We start from the raw sequence: 19,719 nt of genomic DNA on the forward strand, positions 1-19,719 counted from the left end.
GAGCAACAGTTATTACGAATCTATTATCAGCTATTCCTTATTTAGGAACAATATTAGTACAATGAATTTGAGGGGGATTTGCTGTAGATAACGCTACTTTAAATCGATTCTTTGCCTTCCATTTTCTCTTACCTTTCATTGTAGCTGCCATGTCCATGGTACACCTCCTATTTCTCCACCAAACAGGATCTAACAACCCTCTTGGCCTTAACAGAAATCAAGATAAAATTCCCTTCCACCCCTATTTTTCAACTAAGGACACTATTGGATTTTTAACAATAATAACAGCCCTAATATTACTTACCCTTTGAAATCCCTACATACTAGGAGACCCTGAAAATTTCACTCCCGCAAACCCATTAGTTACACCAGTACATATTCAACCAGAATGATACTTCCTATTTGCTTATGCTATTCTTCGTTCCATTCCTAATAAACTTGGAGGGGTTATTGCCTTAGTAATATCAATCCTCATTTTAATAATTATGCCATTTTTTCATACTAGAAAAATACGAGGACTACAATTTTACCCTATTAACCAAATTATATTCTGAATTATAGTTAGCACTGTAATCCTTTTAACTTGAATTGGGGCCCGACCAGTTGAAGATCCTTACATTCTAACAGGCCAAATTCTTACAGTTATCTACTTCGCTTACTTCTTATTTGTTCCATATATCTCCTCCTTATGAGATTTCTTACTAAATAAAACTTAGTTCTTTGGCTGAGAATAAGCATATGTTTTGAAAACATACAACAGAGCAAAGCTCTAAGAACTTATTCTCAATTTAATACACTTAAATTAAAAGAGAAATAAAAAGAAGCTTTATGCCTCCTAGAAATAAAAGATAATTAAGCGACAAAGGCAAAAAACACTTTCAAGCAAGATATATTAATTTATCATAGCGAAACCGTGGTAACGTCCCTCTTACCCAAATAAATCCAAAAGAAATAAATACTACCTTACAAAAAAATAAAACAGAAAAAATATCATATCCTAAAAACAAAACTCTAAATAAGGCTCTCATAAATAAAATACTAGCATATTCAGCTATAAAAATAAGAGCAAATCCTCCTGCTCTATACTCAATATTAAACCCAGAAACAAGTTCTGACTCACCCTCTGCAAAATCAAAAGGAGTGCGATTAGTTTCAGCTAAACAAGAAGCAAATCAAACTAACGCCAAAGGAAACGTGATTCATAAAAATCATAACTCTTCCTGATAATAACCAAAATTCAGCAATCTATATCTTTCAGCTAAAAATACAAAAGATAACAAAATTAAAGCCAAACTAACCTCATAAGAAATAGTTTGTGCTACTGCTCGGAGACCTCCTAACAAAGAATATGAAGAATTAGAAGATCAACCAGCAATTATTACGGTATACACGCCCATACTTGTACAGCATAAAAAGAATAATAAACCTAAAGAAAAAGTCAGTATAACACTTAAATAAGGAATTCTTAATCATACTAACAAGGATAAAAACAAACTAAAAACAGGAGCTAGATAATAAGGATAATAATTAGATATAGTAGGGAAAACCTGCTCCTTAGTAAACAGCTTAATTGCATCCGCAAAAGGTTGAGGTAAACCACAAATACCCACCTTATTAGGCCCCCGACGAATTTGAATATATCTTAAAACCTTTCGTTCTAATAAAGTTAGAAATGCAACTCCAATTAAAACACAAATAATCAAAATCAAATAAGAAACCACACCTATAACATAATCATAATACATTATTACCTGGACTCAATTCATCCATTATTAGATCCTAAATCTAATGCACTTATCTGCCAAAGTAATCCTCATTTACTTTTATTCCTCAAAAATAAATATTACTAGTACTTGGTCCTTTCGTACTAAAATACTATTATCAATAAAGGATAGAAACCGATCTGGCTCACGCCGATCTGAACTCAGATCATGTAAGATTTCAAAGGTCGAACAGACCTATACGCTAAGCTTCTGCACCTAGATAAAATCTTAATCCAACATCGAGGTCGCAATCTCTCTTGTCGATATGAACTCTCAAAAAAAATTACGCTGTTATCCCTGAGGTAACTTAGTCTAACAATCATTAATAAAGGATCATAAAAATACTTAAAAGTAATTATATAAAAAAGAGTTTATTTTATCTTCTCGTCGCCCCAACGCAACAATTAAATAGCAAATTTATTCATTGTCAACTACAAAAATTACTATTTAAATATAAAGATCTACAGGGTCTTATCGTCCTTTTAAATTATTTAAGCCTTTTCACTCAAAAGTAAAATTCAATATTACAAATAAAGACAGTCTTCCACTCGTCCAACCTTTCATACAAGCCCACAATTAAAGGACTAATGATTATGCTACCTTCGCACGGTCAAGATACCGCGGCCGTTTAAAACCTCACTGGGCAGGTCAGACCTTTTATTTTAACAAAAGGACATGTTTTTGATAAACAGGCGGAGGAAATCTTTGCCGAATTCCTTTAATCATTCTCTCTAATATACTAATAACACCATTATAAATCGCCTTAACTAATTCAAAGCAAAAGTACAGTAATAAATTAAATGTAACAAAATATGATAAATAACTCAAATAAGTTATAACAAAATTACAAATGATGGCTACTTCTAAGCCCACATATTTCATTTAATATAAAACCACATTATAAATAATACAAGTAAAGAGCAAATCCCCCTTACTATTACTCACGGCAAAACTACAAAAATTAAGTCTACAACAAGTCTAGCCGCGGCTGAATTAAATTCAATTCCTGCACAACCAGATATAATGGAAACCGAAAGGCATCTCACCACTAAAATAAAATTTACAAATAGTATGCTACCTATAATACCGTAATATCTTAGCTCTTTCCATTTCGGGAAATAATTATATAATAATATTATTTAGTGTTCCCTGATACAAAAGGTACAACATTTCATATCTTCTTTCCCTCAAATAAAATTTCACTTATTTAAACATTCCCTTACGGTACTAATTAACTATAATATCAACAAATTAACTCTATACCCTATACAATAACATCAATTAAAGTTGATTCACTTAATCTCAATATAAAATTAAATATATAAATAAGTATATTCTTCAATCAAAATAATCTGAATTGCACAGAAACCTCCTCGATGTAAACGAATAGCTCAACTAACAAGCTCTATTTTGCTATCAATTCAATCTAGGCACACCTTCCGGTACACCCACTATGTTACGACTTATCTCACCTAAACAAATGAGAGCGACGGGCGATGTGTACATATTCTAGAGCCCTACTCATAATAGCAATATAACTAATATTACATTCAAATCCACCTTCATTTAAATAATTTCATAATAAAATTCGTATAAACATTCTATTGTAATCCATCTCCTCTTACCAATAAGCTGCACCTTGACCTGAAGTCTTCCTCAATAAAGATAATGAAGGTTTATGACCTCTCCTTAATACCTTCAACTACGGCGGTATACAAACTGCCAACAATAGTAAGTAAAATATATCGTGGATTGTCGATTACGGGACAGATTCCTCTGAACAGTCTAAAATACCGTCAAATCCTTTGAGTTTCAAGAATATAACTACTATTACCCAGGTATTACATTTTACATTAAAAATAATAGGGTATCTAATCCTAGTTTAACAAATAATTTCATAGCTTCAAACATAGAATTCATTATTATTAAATAATAATTTCACCTAAAAATAAAAAGACAAAATCCTATAGCTCAAATTTATAACTACACCTTAACCGTCAATACTCTTCCCTTCGGCCCCCTCGTCTCACCGCGGCAGCTGGCACGAATTTCGCCGGGTCTTACTAAACCTTAACTGCTTCAAACACTAATTAATAAACAAAATCAAGTACTGCGACCAATTATACCTCATCATTTACCTTTAAGATAAATAATACTTACTTCTTATTCAAAAGATTACATGTACAACTAGATAGACAAGAGAAGAAAAGCCAGGATAATACTTTATTATTAACTTATAATGCTAAAACAAACAATTATTAGTTATGTATTTAATCCAATTGATAAAAATTAGTATTAATTAAAACCTGTCTCTCCCTTGTCTAGGATACAATTTTGTTTTTTTCCCCCCTCAAACAAAATTGTATCCTATACAAGTATATTTATTTTCTCCTCACACATATGCTGTAAAAACTAGCATATTCTGGATACGTTAAGCTTATTAATATACCTTTAGCCGGTATCTCAGGTTAATTAAGAGGATTTAATAGATTTTCAAGTCTTAATTATTATTAATATATAATATTTCTAAATTTAATTATCATAACACAATACTCATCTATTTAAATTCTCGAATACTTCTATAAATAATTATTAAATAATAAGATGCCTGATTAAAGGATTATCGTGATAGGATAAATCAAGTATTTCAATATACTCTTATTACACCTAAAAGAATTAAACTTTCACCTTCGATATCAAAAATCAACGTGCATCGTACACTAAAGTGTAGAAAGATAAGCTAAGATAAGCTAGTGGGCTCATACCCCGCATATGAAGATTACTCTTCTTTTTCTAATGCTCACTAACCCTAAAACTCTTTTATTCTCTACAACACTTGTGTTAGGAACTCTTATTTCCTTAACTTCTTCATCATGATTTGGTACTTGAATTGGTCTCGAAATTAATCTCCTATCATTCATCAACCTAATTTCAAAGACCAACAATCAACGTCACACCGAATCTGCTTTAAAATACTTTTTAGTACAGGCCATTGCAAGATCCCTACTTTTAATAGCAATTATCCTACTTTACATGGGACTGCAAACTACATATTATCTAATCACTATTTCCTTACTCTTTAAAATAGGAGCAGCCCCTCTTCACTTCTGAATACCTGAAGTAATAGAGGCTATACTCTGAATAGACTGCATTATTTTAATAACATGACAAAAATTAGCGCCCCTCGGCCTATTGTCCTACAGCTTAAATCCTACAAATCTAATCTATCTAACCTTAATCTTATCTCTAGTAGTAGGCTCAATCGGAGGTTTAAATCAAACATCGCTACGCAAAATCATAGCATTTTCATCTATTAACCACACTGGTTGAATACTCATGGCCCTTCTGCTAAGTGACATAGCCTGATCTCTCTACTTCTTATTTTACGCCTTACTTTCAATAATAGCAGTCGCCCTTTTTGCAATAAACAAAATATTTCATATTAATCAAACTTTCTCTAATAAAATTATTGTAACAACAAAATTAGCTATCTTTACTAGCCTTTTATCTTTGGGGGGCCTTCCGCCATTCTTAGGATTCTTACCTAAGTGAATCATCATTATAAAAACTGCTGAACAAATATCATTTATTATTCTCACCCTAATAGTAATAACAGCACTAATTACTCTTTTCTACTATATACGAATTGCTTATGCTGCTTTTATCATTAATCACTATAATCAAACATGAACATCTTTAATGAAAAAAAGTCTAGAAACATCAATTAGATCGATATTCATTATTATTTCACTAAGAGGCATAATTATTTTACCTTTAACTGTCAACATCCTTTAAACAAAGACTTTAAGTTAAAAAAACTAATGGCCTTCAAAGCTATAAATAAAAGGCAACCTTTTAGGTCTTAGTATATATTAACTACTACTCCGGAATTGCAGTCCGACATCATAAATATTGACTATAAAACCTAATAGGAGGTTTATTAACCATAAATAGATTTACAATCTACCACCTAATACTTCGGCCATCCTATTTAATTTTACTTGCAACGATGATTATTTTCTACAAATCATAAAGATATTGGTACAATATACTTGATCTTTGGGGCTTGAGCAGGAATAGTAGGAACATCATTAAGTCTTCTCATTCGAGCAGAACTTGGCCGACCAGGTAGCTTAATTGGTGATGACCAAATCTATAACGTAATTGTTACTGCTCATGCTTTCATTATGATTTTCTTCATAGTTATGCCAATTATAATTGGGGGCTTTGGTAACTGACTAGTTCCTTTAATACTAGGAGCACCTGATATGGCATTCCCCCGCCTAAACAACATAAGATTCTGATTATTACCACCTTCATTAACCCTACTATTAACAGAAAGAATTGTAGAGAGTGGTGCGGGAACCGGATGAACTGTATATCCCCCTCTTTCCAGTGCCATTGCCCACGCCGGAGCCTCCGTTGACCTTTCTATTTTCTCCCTCCATTTAGCTGGTGTATCCTCAATTCTCGGAGCTGTAAATTTCATTACAACCGTAATTAACATACGAACTCCTGGAATAACTTTAGAACGAATGCCATTATTCGTTTGATCTGTAGTAATTACTGCCGTACTACTTCTTCTATCTCTTCCTGTATTAGCAGGAGCTATTACAATACTCCTAACTGACCGAAATCTTAATACTTCCTTTTTTGATCCTTCAGGAGGGGGAGATCCAATTTTATATCAACACCTATTTTGATTCTTTGGTCATCCTGAAGTTTACATTTTAATTCTTCCAGGATTTGGTATAATTTCACATATTGTAACCCAAGAAAGTGGTAAAAAGGAAACATTTGGCGTTTAAGGAATAATTTATGCAATGCTGGCAATTGGATTCCTAGGATTTATTGTTTGAGCTCATCATATATTCACTGTTGGTATAGACGTTGATACTCGTGCTTATTTTACTGCTGCCACAATAATCATTGCTGTTCCTACAGGAATTAAGGTATTCAGATGAATTGCCACACTTCATGGGGCACAAATAACTTACTCACCCTCAATCTTATGAACTTTAGGCTTTATTTTCCTATTTACTGTTGGATGCCTCACGGGAGTTGTATTAGCAAATTCATCCTTAGACATTGTTCTCCATGACACTTATTATGTAGTAGCACATTTTCATTATGTACTATCTATAGGTGCTGTATTTGCTATCATGGCAGGACTTATTCATTGATTCCCTCTATTCAGAGGAACAACAATAAATCCCACATGACTAAAAATTCAATTCCTAGTAATATTTATAGGAGTAAACATCACATTCTTTCCTCAACATTTCTTAGGTTTAAGTGGGATGCCTCGCCGGTATTCAGATTATCCAGATGCCTACACTACATGAAATATAGTATCAAGTATTGGCTCATTCCTTTCCTTTGTCGCTGTACTAGTACTTGTAATTATTATGTGAGAAGCCTTTGCGAGAGCTCGACCAGTAGTCTTCTCAGACCAACAAACAACATCTTTAGAATGATTCCAAAACTTGCCACCAGCAGAGCATAGTTATGCAGAACTTCCCTTATTAACAAACTTCTAAGGTGGCAGATAAGTGCATTGGGCCTAAGCCCCAAACATAAGAATAAACATCTTCTTTAGAAATGGCCATTTGAAATCAACTAGGACTTCAAGATGCAGCGTCCCCTGTAATAGAACAAATAGTATTTTTTCATGATCATACAATACTCATTGTAACTATAATTACAGTCCTCGTAGGCTATTTACTAGCCTCTCTCCTACCAAATACATATATTAACCGTAATTTACTAGAAGGCCAAACCCTAGAAACCATTTAAACAATTTTGCCTGCTATTACACTAATCTTTATCGCCCTCCCATCTTTACGACTCCTATACTTACTAGACGAAATTCATCAGCCAGCAATTACTCTTAAAACAATCGGACACCAATGATACTGAAGTTATGAATATTCCGACTTCTCCTTAACAGAATTTGATTCTTACATAGTACCCATCAATGAAATAAGTCCTAATTCATTTCGTCTTCTAGATGTAGACAATCGCATCGTATTACCTATTAATATTGATATTCGTATTTTAATTACCGCTGCTGATGTTCTTCATTCATGGGCTATGCCTGCCTTTGGTATTAAAGCAGATGCCACTCCAGGACGTTTAAATCAAGTAGCAGCTAATATTACACGCACAGGCTTATTTTTCGGTCAATGTTCAGAAATTTGTGGTGCAAATCATAGTTTCATACCAATCGTTGTTGAGGCCTGCCCTCATTCAGTATTTATTAACTGAATAACAAAAATAATACAAGAACTTTCATTAGGTGGCTGAAAGTAAGCAATGGTCTCTTAAACCAAAAGATAGTAAAGTAACAATTACTCCTAATGGAAAAATTAGTTAAATTATAACGTAAGCATGTCAAGCTTAAATTACTACTTAATAGTATTTTTCTATTCCACAAATATCTCCCCTAAAATGACTCATCTTATTTATTATATTCTTCTTGTGCTACCTCTTATTTGCATCTATTATATATTTTAATTCAAATACACCTCATCCTTCCTTAGATAGCACTAACATTAAAAAAACAACCATAAACTGAAAGTGATAACAAATCTTTTTTCAACATTTGATCCCTCTACTTCAATTATAAACATATCATTTAATTGACTTAGAACAGTAATTGGACTTCTAATTATTCCAATTCCATTTTGATTCTTACCAGGACGGCCAAACATTTTATGAAACAAAATTACCCTAACTCTTCATAAGGAATTCAAAACTATTCTTGGTCCTGCTAGCCATCAAGGAAGAACCTTTCTATTCATTTCTTTATTCTCCTTCATTCTATTTAATAATTTTATAGGCCTATTCCCTTATGTATTTACCAGCTCTAGACATCTAACTTTTACATTAACTCTCGCCCTGCCCCTTTGAATAAGTTTTATAATCTACGGCTGAATTAACCACACTCAACATATATTTGCACATCTCGTTCCTTCTGGAACTCCGGCCCCTCTCATACCCTTTATAGTATGCATTGAAATAATTAGTAACATCATTCGACCTGGAACCCTAGCTGTTCGATTAATAGCAAATATAATTGCAGGCCATCTCCTCTTAACCTTACTAGGTAATACAGGTCCTTCTTTGTCTCTTTCCATACTTTCATTACTAATAATTGGACAAATTACTCTCCTAATACTAGAATCTGCTGTCGCAGTAATTCAATCATATGTATTCGCCGTCCTAGTCACACTATATTCAAGAGAAGTTACTTATGTCAGCACCACAAAATCACCCTTACCACCTTGTTGACCAAAGTCCCTGACCGCTTACTGGAGCTCTAGGCACCTTAATTACAACCACAGGTCTCACTAAGTGATTTCATCAATATGACCCTTCCCTATTCTTCCTAGGGATACTAATTACATTATTAACCATAATTCAATGATGGCGGGATGTGACTCGAGAAGGAACATATCAAGGATTGCACACTATACAAGTTACATTAGGACTTCGATGGGGCATAATCCTATTTATTATTTCTGAGGTATTCTTTTTCGTTTCATTTTTTTGGGCCTTCTTTCATAGTAGATTAGCGCCAACAGTAGAAATTGGATCTTTCTGACCCCCAACAGGCATCGTTCCATTCAACCCAATGCATATTCCCTTACTCAATACTGCAATTCTACTCGCCTCAGGAGTCACTGTAACATGAGCTCATCACAGACTAATAGAAGGCAATCACACTCAAGCTACTCAAGGTCTACTACTTACAATCCTCCTTGGCTTATATTTTACTGCACTACAAGCATACGAATACTATGAAGCCCCATTCACTATTGCAGACGCTGTTTACGGCTCAACATTCTTTATAGCAACAGGCTTCCACGGTCTTCACGTTATCATTGGTTCTACATTCCTAGCCACTTGTTTATTACGCCACCTCTTATCACATTTTTCTCCTACACACCATTTTGGATTTGAGGCTGCCGCCTGATACTGACATTTTGTAGATGTAGTATGACTATTCCTTTATATTTCTATTTATTGATGAGGAGGTTAGCCTATTTAATATATATAGTATATTTGACTTCCAATCAAAAAGATCATTTAAATGAAATAGGCAATTAATACAGTTCTAACAACTGGTCTATTAACTATCATTATTTAGCTAATCGTTATAGCCATTTCAACTCTTCTTTCCAAAAAAGTTATTAATGACCGAGAAAAAAATTCTCCCTTTGAGTGTGGATTTGACCCTAAATCATCAGCCCGAATTCCTTTCTCATTACGATTCTTCCTTATTGCTGTAATCTTCCTCATCTTTGATGTAGAAATTGCCCTTCTACTCCCAATAACAATTACTATTAACAACACTAATACATTATCCTGATCTCTCGTTAGATTAACATTCCTAGTAATTCTCTTAGTGGGCCTTTATCATGAGTGAAATCAAGGATCTCTAACATGAGCCGACTAATAAGATGGGATAATAGTTAAATATAATATTTGGTTTGCATCCAAAAGGTGTTGCTGTCAACTTATCTCATAAGTAGGAAGCAAACAATTGCACTCAGTTTCGACCTGAACCTTTGGTCTCTTGACCCCTGCTTGTTAGTTGAAGCCAAAAAGAGGCATTTCACTGTTAATGATACTACTGGGTATTTCTATCACCCCAACTAAGGAGATGTGAATAATCAAGAAGAAGCTGCTAACTTTATCTTTAGCGGATTGTACCGTTAACATCTCTTAATATAAAATAATTATAGCCCCCTTAGTATAAATATTACATTACCTTTTCGGGGTAAAAAAGAGAGTGCTCTTCTCAGGGAGTATATTTAGGGAACATAATTCTTCTTAGTATCTTCAATACTATGCTTTCAATATAAGCTACCCAAATACACAAATATAAAGAAGCAAAGGAAAATTGTAAAGATTAAAAAAATTAATAAATACATTTTAAATAAATTATCCTGTGAATGTTGAATTAATATTGAACCGTCCTTAAAACTACTATACATCCCTTGAGCACCAAGACATTCTCTCCACCCTTGATCAATGTTATTATAATATGCACCCCCTATATATAAAGGTAATTTAATAATATAATTTGTTGATAAATAAGGTAAAAATCACATGCTTCCTATTATTGTAGAACTAAAATAAAATTTCATACACACTAAAGACTGTCCAATAGAATAGCTTGATAATAAAATACCAACTCACAAACCTACTACACTCACAAGTAGAGCACCCATTTTTAGATGTAAAGGTAGAACAACACAATTAACACCAGGAAAAATTAGTCAACTCAATGTTGCACCTCCTAAAATTGCTATTACTACCAATCCTAATATTCCCTTACATATAACTCAACCTTCATTATCACTAATAGAATGAATATTAGCACCCCCAAAGCCCTTTCCCGTTAAATAAAATCTTAAACGTACTGAATAACATACAGTTAGGCCTGTAGAAAAAAACAATAAGAAAAAGCTGACTACATTAATTAAAGATAAAGAAGAAATTTCCAAAATTAAGTCCTTAGAATAAAATCCAGCTAAAAATGGCATCCCACATAAAGCTAAATTAGCTACATTTAAACAAGATAAAGTGAGTGGTATCTGACTTACAAGTGCTCCTATTCTACGAATATCTTGTGTATCACCCACACCATGAATAATTGCTCCCGCACATAAAAAAAGTAATGCCTTAAATAAGGCATGTGTTAATAAGTGAAAAAAAGCTAATACAGGAAATCCCATAGACAAAATTATTATTATAAGACCAAGCTGGCTTAAAGTAGATAAAGCAATAATCTTCTTTAAGTCATATTCGTAATTAGCACCGATGCCGGCTATAAATATTGTCAATCCTGATAATAAAAGCAATACATCTCCTTTTTAAACACTCAATAAAACATCTCTAAAACGAATTAACAAATAGACTCCAGCAGTTACAAGTGTAGAAGAGTGAACTAATGCTGATACTGGCGTAGGGGCAGCTATCGCTGCTGGTAGTCACGCAGAAAAAGGAATTTGTGCACTTTTCGTTATTGCTGCCAAAATAATCAAACTAGAAATAATTACTATCTCATTTTTATTTAAAACTCTATGCAAATAAAAGACATAATTTCAACTTCCATAATTTAATATTCAAGCAATAGCTAATAAAATTGCTACATCTCCAATACGATTAGAGAGGGCAGTCAACATACCTGCATTATAAGACCGCACATTTTCATAGTAAATTACTAAACAGTATGATACTAATCCTAGTCCATCCCAACCAAGTAGGATACTAATTAAATTAGGGGAAACAATTAATAAAACTATTGAAAGAACAAATATTAATACGAGCATAATAAACCGATTAAGATATCGCTCGGATCCTATATATTGTTCACTGTAATAAATTACTATTCTAGAAATATAAAGTACAAATCTTATAAACATAAATGATATTCAGTCAAATAGAAGAGTTATAATAATTTTATTTCTATTAAAAGAAATAACTTCTCACTCAATAAATACACTATATCTATTGATTAAAAAACTCAAGCCTATTATGAATAAAAGAACACTTATTCTATTTAAAAAGACAAATCTAGTCATACAAATTGAAAAAGGTCAAACCATGGCCTAAGGGCAACTAAACCTTCTTTAGTTCCACAAACTAAAATTTTATTCTAAACTACTCAAGCAGCTACAGCCATAAGAATCTCGGTCCTGCAAAAAAAATTAATAAATTTAAAGGTAATCAATGTAATATTAATAATAAATATTCTCGCACACTTCCTCCCCAACAAGAATATAAATTAGAATAAGGTATTCCATGTTGAGTATATGAATATAAATATAGTCTATAGGCAGCTCTAAAAAAAGAAAGCAAGGCTAACCCCAATATACTCAATCAAGATCAACCAACAATTCTATTTAACAAACTAATTTCTCCTAATAAATTCAATGTTGGTGGTGCAGCTATATTAGCAATTCTTAATAAAAATCATCACAGCCCTAAACTCGGCATAAAAGACAGTATTCCACGATTAATTAATAATCTTCGACTTCCTAGACGCTCATAAGAGATATTAGCAAGACAAAATAACCCTGAAGAGCACAGACCATGAGCAATTATTAATGTAAGAGCACCTCTAAATCCTCATAGTCCCATCGTTAGTAAGCCTATCAACACTAAGCCTATATGAGCGACAGAAGAATAAGCAATTAAAGACTTTACATCAACTTGTCGTAAACATACCAATCTAACTGATCAAATACCCACAACTCTAATACCAAATCAAATTAAATTTATGCTTACAGCTACATTTTCTATAAAATATATAATACGCAATAATCCATATCCTCCTAGCTTCAATAAAACTCCCGCCAAAATTATTGAACCACTTACAGGCGCTTCAACATGTGCCTTAGGTAGTCAAAGATGAACCAGAAATATAGGCATTTTAATTAAAAAAGCAATAACTAAAGCAAAATATCACATATAATATGTAATCCCTAAATCTATTACACTTCTCATATTAATTATCAATAAACTACCCTTAATATATTCTAAATAGAAAATACCAATCAAAAGTGGAAGTGAAGCAAACAGGGTATAAAATAATAAATATATCCCTGCCTGTACTCGTTCAGGCTGATAACCTCAACCCAAAATTAAAAATAGTGTAGGAATTAAAGAACCCTCAAAAAAAAATAAAATATAAACAATCTAGAAGAAGAAAATCTCAAGTAAAGTAAAATAAGTAGCAATAAAACTAAACTAATAAAGCTTGCACTATAAAATGAACTTCTCAAAACACCTTCTCTAGCCATAATTATAAGAATAACAATTCAAATACTTAATAAAATCAATGAATAGCTCAAACTATCACTTCACAAATAATAGCCTACCTCCCAGGGAACCAACCCCATACTATTTCTTATTATAAATAAAAAACAAACTCCAATAAGACAAAACTGAACAACTCACCATAATTTAAAATTAAAACCTAAAGGCATCAAAAACAATATAAATATTAAATATTTTAGCATCGTAACACAACTAAAGAATTCAAATAATCACCCCCATGAGTTCGCACAATAGATACTAAAATTGATAGACCTAAACTACTTTCGCAAACACTAAAGGTTAGAAACAATAAACAAAAATAATTTTCAACATACAGGCTACCTAAAGAATAAGATAGAAGTAAAAAACTTATCAGCACAATAAATTCAAGTCTTAATAAAACCATCAATAAATGCTTACGTTGAATAACAAAACAAGCTATTCCTAAAATAACTAGAAAACAAGAAAATAAAATAAATAATATTTTCATAAGCTTTTATAGTTTAATTAAAACGTTGGTCTTGTAAACCATTAATGAATAAGATTCTAAAAGCATCAAGAGAAAGTGCAAACCTATCTTTAGTCCCCAAAACTAATATTTTAATAAACTACCTCTTGAAATTAAAATAACCTGAATATTACTTATAATTTTAGTAGTTTTAAGATTCATTCTAATTCAAATATCTCACCCTCTCTCAATAGGACTAATGCTTATTATTAACACCATTACTACCTGCTTAATTATTTCAACCATAAGAGAATCGCCTTGATTTTCTTATATCCTATTTCTAGTTTTTTTAGGAGGTATATTAGTTTTATTTATTTATGTTACAAGACTGGCATCAAATGAAATATTTACTCTAACACCTAGCCTTTTCTTACTAATTTCTTTAGCTCCACCCCTCCTAATCCTTATAATAATTATTGACCCTCTTATACTTCCAAATATAATTTCACTCCCAGACCCACAGCACTACACAACTAATTACCAAGAAATTCCCGGCATAAAATTTTATATAACATCAATCTTAATAAATACTATTATATTAGCAACATATCTATTTATTACACTAATTGCAGTAGTAAAGATCACTTCACTATACCAAGGTCCTCTTCGGCCCTCTAAGTCATATGTCAACACCAATTCGCTTACATCACCCTCTTTTTAAAATTGCTAACAACGCTTTGGTAGATCTTCCAGCTCCTATTAACATTTCATATTGATGAAATTTTGGCTCTCTTCTCGGCTTATGTTTAATCATTCAAATTGCTACCGGCCTATTTCTAGCAATACATTATGTATCAAGTATTGAATTAGCTTTCAACAGAGTAATTCACATCTGTCGAGATGTAAACTTTGGGTGGCTTTTACGTACTTTGCATGCTAATGGAGCATCTTTTTTCTTCATTTGTCTTTACTTACATGTTGGTCGAGGAATATACTATGGTTCTTACCTTTCCCTTCATACCTGAAGAGTAGGAGTTGCCATTTTACTACTAGTGATAGCAACTGCTTTTGTCGGTTATGTCCTACCTTGAGGTCAAATATCTTTTTGAGGAGCAACAGTTATTACGAATCTATTATCAGCTATTCCTTATTTAGGAACAATATTAGTACAATGAATTTGAGGGGGATTTGCTGTAGATAACGCTACTTTAAATCGATTCTTTGCCTTCCATTTTCTCTTACCTTTCATTGTAGCTGCCATGTCCATGGTACACCTCCTATTTCTCCACCAAACAGGATCTAACAACCCTCTTGGCCTTAACAGAAATCAAGATAAAATTCCCTTCCACCCCTATTTTTCAACTAAGGACACTATTGGATTTTTAACAATAATAACAGCCCTAATATTACTTACCCTTTGAAATCCCTACATACTAGGAGACCCTGAAAATTTCACTCCCGCAAACCCATTAGTTACACCAGTACATATTCAACCAGAATGATACTTCCTATTTGCTTATGCTATTCTTCGTTCCATTCCTAATAAACTTGGAGGGGTTATTGCCTTAGTAATATCAATCCTCATTTTAATAATTATGCCATTTTTTCATACTAGAAAAATACGAGGACTACAATTTTACCCTATTAACCAAATTATATTCTGAATTATAGTTAGCACTGTAATCCTTTTAACTTGAATTGGGGCCCGACCAGTTGAAGATCCTTACATTCTAACAGGCCAAATTCTTACAGTTATCTACTTCGCTTACTTCTTATTTGTTCCATATATCTCCTCCTTATGAGATTTCTTACTAAATAAAACTTAGTTCTTTGGCTGAGAATAAGCATATGTTTTGAAAACATACAACAGAGCAAAGCTCTAAGAACTTATTCTCAATTTAATACACTTAAATTAAAAGAGAAATAAAAAGAAGCTTTATGCCTCCTAGAAATAAAAGATAATTAAGCGACAAAGGCAAAAAACACTTTCAAGCAAGATATATTAATTTATCATAGCGAAACCGTGGTAACGTCCCTCGTACCCAAATAAATCCAAAAGAAATAAATACTACCTTACAAAAAAATAAAACAGAAAAAATATCATATCCTAAAAACAAAACTCTAAATAAGGCTCTCATAAATAAAATACTAGCATATTCAGCTATAAAAATAAGAGCAAATCCTCCTGCTCTATACTCAATATTAAACCCAGAAACAAGTTCTGACTCACCCTCTGCAAAATCAAAAGGAGTGCGATTAGTTTCAGCTAAACAAGAAGCAAATCAAACTAACGCCAAAGTAAACGTGATTCATAAAAATCATAACTCTTCCTGATAATAACCAAAATTCAGCAATCTATATCTTTCAGCTAAAAATACAAAAGATAACAAAATTAAAGCCAAACTAACCTCATAAGAAATAGTTTGTGCTACTGCTCGGAGACCTCCTAACAAAGAATATGAAGAATTAGAAGATCAACCAGCAATTATTACGGTATACACGCCCATACTTGTACAGCATAAAAAGAATAATAAACCTAAAGAAAAAGTCAGTATAACACTTAAATAAGGAATTCTTAATCATACTAACAAGGATAAAAACAAACTAAAAACAGGAGCTAGATAATAAGGATAATAATTAGATATAGTAGGGAAAACCTGCTCCTTAGTAAACAGCTTAATTGCATCCGCAAAAGGTTGAGGTAAACCACAAATACCCACCTTATTAGGCCCCCGACGAATTTGAATATATCCTAAAACCTTTCGTTCTAATAAAGTTAGAAATGCAACTCCAATTAAAACACAAATAATCAAAATCAAATAAGAAACCACACCTATAACATAATCATAATACATTATTACCTGGACTCAATTCATCCATTATTAGATCCTAAATCTAATGCACTTATCGGCCAAAGTAATCCTCATTTACTTTTATTCCTCAAAAATAAATATTACTAGTACTTGGTCCTTTCGTACTAAAATACTATTATCAATAAAGGATAGAAACCGATCTGGCTCACGCCGATCTGAACTCAGATCATGTAAGATTTCAAAGGTCGAACAGACCTATACGCTAAGCTTCTGCACCTAGATAAAATCTTAATCCAACATCGAGGTCGCAATCTCTCTTGTCGATATGAACTCTCAAAAAAAATTACGCTGTTATCCCTGAGGTAACTTAGTCTAACAATCATTAATAAAGGATCATAAAAATACTTAAAAGTAATTATATAAAAAAGAGTTTATTTTATCTTCTCGTCGCCCCAACGCAACAATTAAATAGCAAATTTATTCATTGTCAACTACAAAAATTACTATTTAAATATAAAGATCTACAGGGTCTTATCGTCCTTTTAAATTATTTAAGCCTTTTCACTCAAAAGTAAAATTCAATATTACAAATAAAGACAGTCTTCCACTCGTCCAACCTTTCATACAAGCCCACAATTAAAGGACTAATGATTATGCTACCTTCGCACGGTCAAGATACCGCGGCCGTTTAAAACCTCACTGGGCAGGTCAGACCTTTTATTTTAACAAAAGGACATGTTTTTGATAAACAGGCGGAGGAAATCTTTGCCGAATTCCTTTAATCATTCTCTCTAATATACTAATAACACCATTATAAATCGCCTTAACTAATTCAAAGCAAAAGTACAGTAATAAATTAAATGTAACAAAATATGATAAATAACTCAAATAAGTTATAACAAAATTACAAATGATGGCTACTTCTAAGCCCACATATTTCATTTAATATAAAACCACATTATAAATAATACAAGTAAAGAGCAAATCCCCCTTACTATTACTCACGGCAAAACTACAAAAATTAAGTCTACAACAAGTCTAGCCGCGGCTGAATTAAATTCAATTCCTGCACAACCAGATATAATGGAAACCGAAAGGCATCTCACCACTAAAATAAAATTTACAAATAGTATGCTACCTATAATACCGTAATATCTTAGCTCTTTCCATTTCGGGAAATAATTATATAATAATATTATTTAGTGTTCCCTGATACAAAAGGTACAACATTTCATATCTTCTTTCCCTCAAATAAAATTTCACTTATTTAAACATTCCCTTACGGTACTAATTAACTATAATATCAACAAATTAACTCTATACCCTATACAATAACATCAATTAAAGTTGATTCACTTAATCTCAATATAAAATTAAATATATAAATAAGTATATTCTTCAATCAAAATAATCTGAATTGCACAGAAACCTCCTCGATGTAAACGAATAGCTCAACTAACAAGCTCTATTTTGCTATCAATTCAATCTAGGCACACCTTCCGGTACACCCACTATGTTACGACTTATCTCACCTAAACAAATGAGAGCGACGGGCGATGTGTACATATTCTAGAGCCCTACTCATAATAGCAATATAACTAATATTACATTCAAATCCACCTTCATTTAAATAATTTCATAATAAAATTCGTATAAACATTCTATTGTAATCCATCTCCTCTTACCAATAAGCTGCACCTTGACCTGAAGTCTTCCTCAATAAAGATAATGAAGGTTTATGACCTCTCCTTAATACCTTCAACTACGGCGGTATACAAACTGCCAACAATAGTAAGTAAAATATATCGTGGATTGTCGATTACGGGACAGATTCCTCTGAACAGTCTAAAATACCGTCAAATCCTTTGAGTTTCAAGAATATAACTACTATTACCCAGGTATTACATTTTACATTAAAAATAATAGGGTATCTAATCCTAGTTTAACAAATAATTTCATAGCTTCAAACATAGAATTCATTATTATTAAATAATAATTTCACCTAAAAATAAAAAGACAAAATCCTATAGCTCAAATTTATAACTACACCTTAACCGTCAATACTCTTCCCTTCGGCCCCCTCGTCTCACCGCGGCAGCTGGCACGAATTTCGCCGGGTCTTACTAAACCTTAACTGCTTCAAACACTAATTAATAAACAAAATCAAGTACTGCGACCAATTATACCTCATCATTTACCTTTAAGATAAATAATACTTACTTCTTATTCAAAAGATTACATGTACAACTAGATAGACAAGAGAAGAAAAGCCAGGATAATACTTTATTATTAACTTATAATGCTAAAACAAACAATTATTAGTTATGTATTTAATCCAATTGATAAAAATTAGTATTAATTAAAACCTGTCTCCCCCTTGTCTAGGATACAATTTTGTTTTTTTCCCCCCTCAAACAAAATTGTATCCTATACAAGTATATTTATTTTCTCCTCACACATATGCTGTAAAAACTAGCATATTCTGGATACGTTAAGCTTATTAATATACCTTTAGCCGGTATCTCAGGTTAATTAAGAGGATTTAATAGATTTTCAAGTCTTAATTATTATTAATATATAATATTTCTAAATTTAATTATCATAACACAATACTCATCTATTTAAATTCTCGAATACTTCTATAAATAATTATTAAATAATAAGATGCCTGATTAAAGGATTATCGTGATAGGATAAATCAAGTATTTCAATATACTCTTATTACACCTAAAAGAATTAAACTTTCACCTTCGATATCAAAAATCAACGTGCATCGTACACTAAAGTGTAGAAAGATAAGCTAAGATAAGCTAGTGGGCTCATACCCCGCATATGAAGATTACTCTTCTTTTTCTAATGCTCA

At 32.3% G+C, this 19,719-nt stretch overlaps 1 long non-coding RNA gene and 2 pseudogenes across 1 annotated transcript; 1 reads left to right on the forward strand and 2 right to left on the reverse strand.

Moving 5' to 3' along the window:
- Positions 1–976: 976 nt before the first annotated feature.
- LOC145678423 (uncharacterized) lies at positions 977–18,878 on the reverse strand. Its single transcript, XR_014130386.1, has 2 exons — positions 16,580–18,878; positions 977–1,547 (listed from the first exon to the last, which is right to left on the reverse strand). It is a non-coding gene; the product is annotated as an uncharacterized LOC145678423 (long non-coding RNA).
- On the forward strand, positions 7,350–9,019 carry LOC145678422 (cytochrome c oxidase subunit 2 pseudogene; annotated as a pseudogene).
- Positions 12,448–14,334, reverse strand: LOC145678420 (NADH-ubiquinone oxidoreductase chain 4 pseudogene; annotated as a pseudogene).
- Positions 18,879–19,719: the final 841 nt, after the last annotated feature.

Source organism: Thermobia domestica, chromosome 2 (genome assembly GCF_964235325.1).
Source record: "Thermobia domestica chromosome 2, izTheDome1.hap1.1, whole genome shotgun sequence".
Taxonomy (NCBI): Eukaryota; Metazoa; Arthropoda; class Insecta; order Zygentoma; family Lepismatidae; genus Thermobia; species Thermobia domestica.